Raw genomic sequence first — 7,200 nt, 5'->3', positions numbered from 1 at the left:
CTGCCCCATATGCGCCCAATATAAGCCAGTGAATCGCCCTCCTGATGGCCTGCTTCATCCTCTTCCTGTCCCTTCCCGTCCATGGTCACACATCGCCTTTGATTTTGTCTCTGGGCTTCCAGGTATGTCTCCTTTTGAGTGCTCTGTGGGTTATAAACCGCCTCTGTTTCCATCACAGGAACCCGATGCTGCGGTTCCGTCCGCCCTGGCTTTTGTTCAGCGCTGCCGCCGCACCTCGGAGAAAGTCAGGAGGGTTTTGGTCCGAACCTCGGGACGAACCAAGGCAGCAGCCGATCGTCGCTGGTCCTCTCCTCCAACCTATGTGTGCGGTCAACGTGTATGGCTTTCTACCAAGGATCTGCCTCTCCGGGCACCTTCTCGAAAGCTGGCGCCCAGATTCATTGGGCCGTACTGCGTCACCAAGGTGGTTAATCCGGTGGCGATCAGGCTCAAGCTCCCTACCGCTCTTGGTCGGGTTCACCCTGTGTTTTATGTCTCTAGGGTTAAACCTGTGTTTTCTTCTCCCCTTAACACTGCCGGCGATCGCCCCGCCCCCTCGTCTTGTGGATGGCTCCCCTACCTATACGGTTAGAAGATTACTCGATGAGCGGCGCCGCGGCAGAGGGTTTCAGTATCTCGTGGACTGGGAGGGTTATGGTCCAGAGGAGAGATGCTGGGTGCCGTCCCGGGACATTTTGGAGTGTTCGTTGATCGAGGACTTCCATCGGCGACAAGGTAAGCCTCCTCCTGGGGCACCTGGTAGCGCTCCTGGGAGGGGGGGGTACTGTGTTAACTGTTTTTATTTATAACATCTGCTGCTTTGCTTCTGTGAAAATGAATAGAGACATCAGCCTTAAACTTTTTGTCATTTACATCAGTTATATTTGTATAAAATACACTATATATTTTTGTGTCAGTACATTAATGGTACATTTGAGCAGCATTAGTAAACTGTGTAAATATAAAGAAATGCCAAATCACATGCTGTCGGGTCTCGGGTCTGATCACCTGTTCTTTGCTGTCTCTGTGTTCGGGTGTTGTTGTTGTGTGCGTGGCTTTGTTTTTACAGCTCGCCACGTGCGCATTGTCAGCGTGATTGTTTTCCCGCCCTCCTTCTTTCTCTGCTCGCTAGCTTATCTTGTTTCACACCAGGTTCTTGTTATCTCATTAACTTCCCCTTTATAGCTCCCCGTGTTTCTCTGTCTTTTGTCAGACTGTTGTGATTATTCCCATTGCTCTGACCATCATAGTTTGTATCGCTTACCTGTCCTGTCTTGTCTTGTTCAGGCTCCAGTGCTCGTAGCTGCAAGTATATTTTCCTGCACCTCTCTGTGCGTTCAGATACCCGTGGGCTCCTTTCAGCATCCGCCATCCCTGGGACTATGCGGACCCATTAGTAGGTTGCTCAGCCTCTCGCTCGGATTAGCGAGCTGCCCTGCCGGCTTCATCTCCACTGCCGCTGTTGCAGCTTGTTCCAGCCGCTGCTACCCACCCATCTGTGTGGTAGGGGACTCCACGTCCACACAAGCTGTCCACGGAGGCGCTCATCGCCTGTTCTGATTATTTTCTGTTCAATAAAGCCTCTGTTGTACCCGCATCTGAATCCAGCCAATTCCTTGACAAACCCATGGTATTTAAATTACTAAAAGAGCCTATAGACAATAATGAGCAATAATAATTCACCACACTGCATAGGATGATGCGATTACAAATTCAAGCGCACAGCTTCACCTAAATATTTATTAATTTCATTATATCATTTATAATTTGAATAAGAGAAAACACCATTAAACTTTGGGTAATCAAAAAATGGTTTTATTCATTACGTCATATAGATCAGATTTTTTTTTCTTCAGGAAACAGCCAGACTAGAATAGCAACACAGTAGCGAACAATAAACGATATGGCAAGACAAACATTAAATAATTAAACCAAAGTTTGACTGATTAGAGTAACGTGAGCCTAAAACATATAAATATGATACCTGGATCACTGTCAGATGAAAATAATAAAAAAATGGTTTTCTGCCATTTGGAAACGGCCAGACTAGAATAGCAACACAGTAGCGAACAATAAACTATATTGCAAGACAAAAATTAAATAATTGAACCAAAGTTTGACCAATTAGAGTAACGTTAGGCTAAAACATCTAAATATGATGTCTGGATCACTGTCAGATGAGCCGTCAGATGCTGAGCCGACCCAGGATGCATAACTTACCATCAGACTCTCCATCACTCATGACATTTAGAGTTTCTAATACCTATCTTCCATAAATCACCTTTTTTTTTAGTAATTTTGACTTTATTTATGAAACTGATAACCGCTAAATCAGTGAGTGAAAGGCATTGCCTAGAAATGTACAATGTTAAAACATAAGCGGCAAGAAAATGACAGCGCGAAAATACATGCATTATATAGGTGGGTAAATTTGACCCGCTGGCGCTTATAGGTATAAATGCCCCGTTTTTTGATCTGGTTTTATCTAAATAATTTTTAACAACATTGGATTGTAAATTACATAATTTTAGTAAAAGTCAATGACTGGGAGACTTGAATGTTTTATTTGAAATCTTTTATGTACATTTCAAAAACAGCCACGGGTAAAATTGACCCCGTGGCGGTTCTAGTGTTAATACATAACAATTGTCTTTTAGCTCCACAGAAAATAGTTTTAAGAAGTTGTAGCGAATCAGCTCAAAGGGGAAATATTATCTGGTGTCCATTTTGGATTCTGAGTTGTGAAGTTCAGAATCAGTGGGGTCTTACAAACACCTTTAGTGGAGGCCTTGTGCTTGTTAAAGGCCTTCTGTGTCAGGTCACGCAGTTGCTGAATAGGCATTGTGCAGCAGGCTATAATGCCTAAATGATGACTTACAATAGGATGGAGGTTTTGGAAGCTGGTGTGTCCTCCGCCATCCCAGGGTAATTGCGAGCTCCAAAGTAAGCTCGTCGAAGTCTGTGGTAGTAACCATGGGGAGTTTCATGCCGGCCCAAAGAAAAAGAAACAATGGGAAGTGTTCCTAGTTCTATCTGGGCCTACATTGTGTTGAACAGTAACTGCACTTCAATGTACTAGGCCTGGCACTGAGGAGAAGTAGAGAGGAAACAGGAATTAGGCTACTAATAACCTGTGTAACTTATTAAGGAAACAACAGTTGCTAGAACTACTGTAATCCTATACAAAACGCGAAGATGGTGATGGTAAAATAACTAAAATAAGGTAAAAGTAAAACAAAACAAACAAAAGGGGTCCTAATAGCTGTAGGAAATTAAAAGGGGAAGTAAATAAAAAAATTAAAAAAATGTATTTAATTAAATCTCAAATTTAATAAAAATCTATTTAGCTGAATTGGTACATTTGTGTTAAACAAATGTAAATAAATGCAATAAAATTAATGAGAGGTAGAATAAAGTCAAAACAAAAATAAACAATAACACAAGTAAAACCAAAGTATGTGGGGAGGGACCGACCTAACTGAATCCAAAGAGAAGGTGATAGCATAAACCGGAAGTGAACCCAGGAGTGAGGGGAGAGAGAGAGAGAGAAGTGGTTTGAAAGTTACACTTTACACACACCTATCTAAGTATTAGTCGGAGTTTGGAAATACTGTTTTTTTTATTTTTATGACCCTTTGTGTGAGAGCATGGTCATTTGCATATGGAACTTGAATCAAAATTACTAAAGATTCTTAGAACACTAATATATCGCCTATGTACCAACATATAATATCCACTCTCGTTTAGATCATCAGAAGACGAATTCGTAGATACTAAACATGGTAGGATTACATATAGGTAAGATGACATGAACGAGTGGTTCTATCATAAGCCTGCATAAAACAGTATACAATATAAAAGACAATATACAAGGACAGTAACAACATATACAATGACCTGAAGGATATGTGTGTTCATTCAAAGAAAGGTTTTCCTATGAACTAATTAGAGAACAGTCCATTTCTCTGGGCATTATGTGTCTTTCCTATGAGGAAAATGAGTGAGTTTCTCTGCTCACATTCCTTTGGGCAATAAAACCAGTGATATCAGCATTGGTTGCCATGGAACCAGAGGCCTGTTCTGCCTTTCGGAGGTGTTAGATGCATTTTGGGGGAAGGGTCCATAGACCCTCGTAATTGGCCCTTTGTTTAGGTGAGGGGGTATTAGATATTATTTGTTAAATATAACAAGTAGTTGTGTGTCTGATTGGTACAAATGCTACAAAGTTCATTGGAAAAAATACAATAAAATTAATATTTCTCTTCCCAACTGGTTACATTCACCCCCCTGAACTTCACAAAACTAGTCTAATACTAGTGACTAATGGACACTGGGGATGTGATCACACACTGTCAAAAACACAGTATCTTGATGCAACATATGCGTTACCCAACTTACTGGGAGAGTGACAAAAGAAAGTTGGCCAGACTTTCAAGTGTCTGTCCGCGAAAAAGAAGTGCCATAAACAATACTCAATAGATACTCAAAATGATAACCACTCAACTAGTACCCCAGATGAACAACACCAACAGGGAATTTATAACCCCGACTTAAGAAGCTTTTGACCTGAGGAGGCTGAGAGAGGGACTACGCAGAAGGGTTTTCTGGGTCATAATTTGAATAAGTCTATTAACTGGTTTTACCAATCTGCCAGCCCTTGTTCTCACTGGGTGAGCTGTTTCAGAGGGAGGCTGAACGATCTTTCCAGGGACACTGTCAGATGGTATTGACTCTGTCATGTCATGTTCAATTTCCTCCACATCCATATCAGAAATGTCAGGTACAGAACTCTGAATGGTTTCCCGATCTGCACCTCCGGGAACCGAACCATCAAGGACATGCTCAAGTCCTGCACTTGAACTTAAATCTCTGGTTTCCTCTTCCACTGATGAACTTACTGGGCAAGCAGGGGGATGAACTGGTCCATCAATTACATTGCCAGTGTCCTCAGATCCATTAAAAGTAGTATCAATCACAGACTCATCAGTTTCATAATCCAATTTTGATTCATCAGAGATTGGTTCTAAACAGCCTTCCCTCTCTTCAATGGGTAAGAAGTTAGCTCGTAAGAGCAGGTTCCTGTGAGCCACCTTCTCCTGATTGGTCCGAGTGTTCCTGACACGGTAGGTATGACATCTTGTATCCACAGATACCACAACATGCAATGTTGAGTCCCACCTGTTGGCTAGCTTGTGCCGTCCACGCTCTCCTTTGTTGGCAAGCAGCACATAATCGCCTTCCTCAATGTCTCGGCCTTTGATGTCTTTGTTGTTATAGTCAGTTTGCCGCTGTTTACTCGCAGTGTTATTGGCCTGAGCAAATAACATAGCTTCCATGAGATCGTCCTTCAGTTTCCTCACATACTGATCATAATCTGTGAAGTTATTATCGCGATCCGTTAGGGTTTGCAGCATTTGCAGCCAGTCCTGTTTGGCTCTTGGAGGTAATGACCTGATCATATTACCCAAGGTGCGATTAAACCTCTCGACTTGGCCGTTGCCCATCGGGTGATATGCCGTGGTTCTTTCTGTATGCCAGTGATCTGTAACAGTTCCTTGATCAACCTGCTTTCAAAGTTTGCTCCTTGATCTGAATGGATTCTTTGTGGAAATCCATAAACACAAAATAACTGATCCCACAAGTGACGAGCGACTTAAGATGCTGATTGGTTCTTGCACAGGAACGCATTCACTATTTTCGTGAAGTGGTCCGTTATCACCAGAACATCTACACTCTTGCCAGATGAATCCCCAGCAGACCAAACGTCTATACAGACTAGTTCTAATGGACTGACAGTTCAGATACTTTCTGAAGGGGCTCTTTCTTCTGGTTCAGCAGTTTTGCTGACCACACAGCATTGGCAGTGTCTCACATAGTCTTGGGTATCATTCTCCAGTCCAACCCATGAAAATCTCTGCCTAGCTACAGACAACGTTCTTCCTTGGCCTTGATGGCCTGCCTCATCATGGATACCACACAAGACTTCACTGACCAGGGAATCAGGAACTATGAACTGGTAACGTGTAAGCTTAGTCACTGGATCTTTGCGGGCACGGTACAGTATGCCATCCAACAGCTTTAATTTGTCCCATTGTTTCAACAGATTCAGGGCCTTATAAGGTTCCTTGGCTCTGTTTCTCCGAGATGGCCTTTTACCTCGACGCACATAGAGGAGAACTCTTGAAAGCACATGGTCTATTTCTTGTTTTCCTCTAAGCTCATCCAGGGAGTAGACGGGTAAGGGGTTCTGACCACCAGACATCATACTGTAGGTTTCTTGAGCAAGCCAAGAAATGGCTCTACCCTCTGCTCCCATTTCCCACTTCGCATGAGCTTAAAGGACAGCAGAAACCTGATCAGAAGACAAGGAGCATTGCTCTAATGGATGTCAAGTCAAGTCAAGTCACCTTTATTTATATGGCGCTTTTAACAGTACAGATTGTGTCAAAGCAACTGTACAGCATTAATTAGGAAAACAGTGTGTCAATAATGCAAAATGACAATAGTAAACACTCAATTTTCAGTTAAAGGCAGTTCATCATTGAATTCAGTGATGTCATCATCCAGCTCAGTTCAGTTTAGGCAAGGCAAGGCAAGGCAAGTTTATTTATATAGCACATTTCGTACACAATGGTAATTCAAAGTGCTTTACATAAAAGAAAGTAAAATAATCATTAAATATATTAAATATAATTTAAAAACTTTGAAAATGATTTAAAAATTGATTTAAAATTAATTTAAGACAGTTAAAAATAGAAAATGATTATACATAAAATACAGTGCAATCATTTCGGGTTGCATAAAATACAGTGCAATACATAATACAGTGCAATCAGTTCGGACATCGCACAGTGCTCATTCAATAAATGCACAGCTAAACAGAAGAGATCGGATTTGCTAAAACATTAGTCACATTTAAATCTAGACTCAGCACTCATCTGTTTAGCTGTGCATTTATTGAATGAGCACTGTGCGGTGTCCGAACTGATTGCACTATATTTTATGTATAATCGTTTTCTATTCTTAACCGTTTTAAATTCATTTTAAACCTCTTAAATAAATGTTTTAATCATTTTCAAAGTTTTGAAATTACTTGTTTTATTGTTGTGATTATTTTTTTATTTTCTTTTATGTAAAGCACTTTGAATTACCATTGTGTATGAAATGTGCTATATAAATAAACTTGCCTTGCCTTGCCAT

Source organism: Sinocyclocheilus anshuiensis, unplaced genomic scaffold, assembly GCF_001515605.1.
Source record: "Sinocyclocheilus anshuiensis isolate Anshui unplaced genomic scaffold, SAMN03320099.WGS_v1.1 scaffold182, whole genome shotgun sequence".
NCBI lineage: Eukaryota > Metazoa > Chordata > Actinopteri > Cypriniformes > Cyprinidae > Sinocyclocheilus > Sinocyclocheilus anshuiensis.
Note: the sequence above shows the minus strand (reverse complement) of the source record.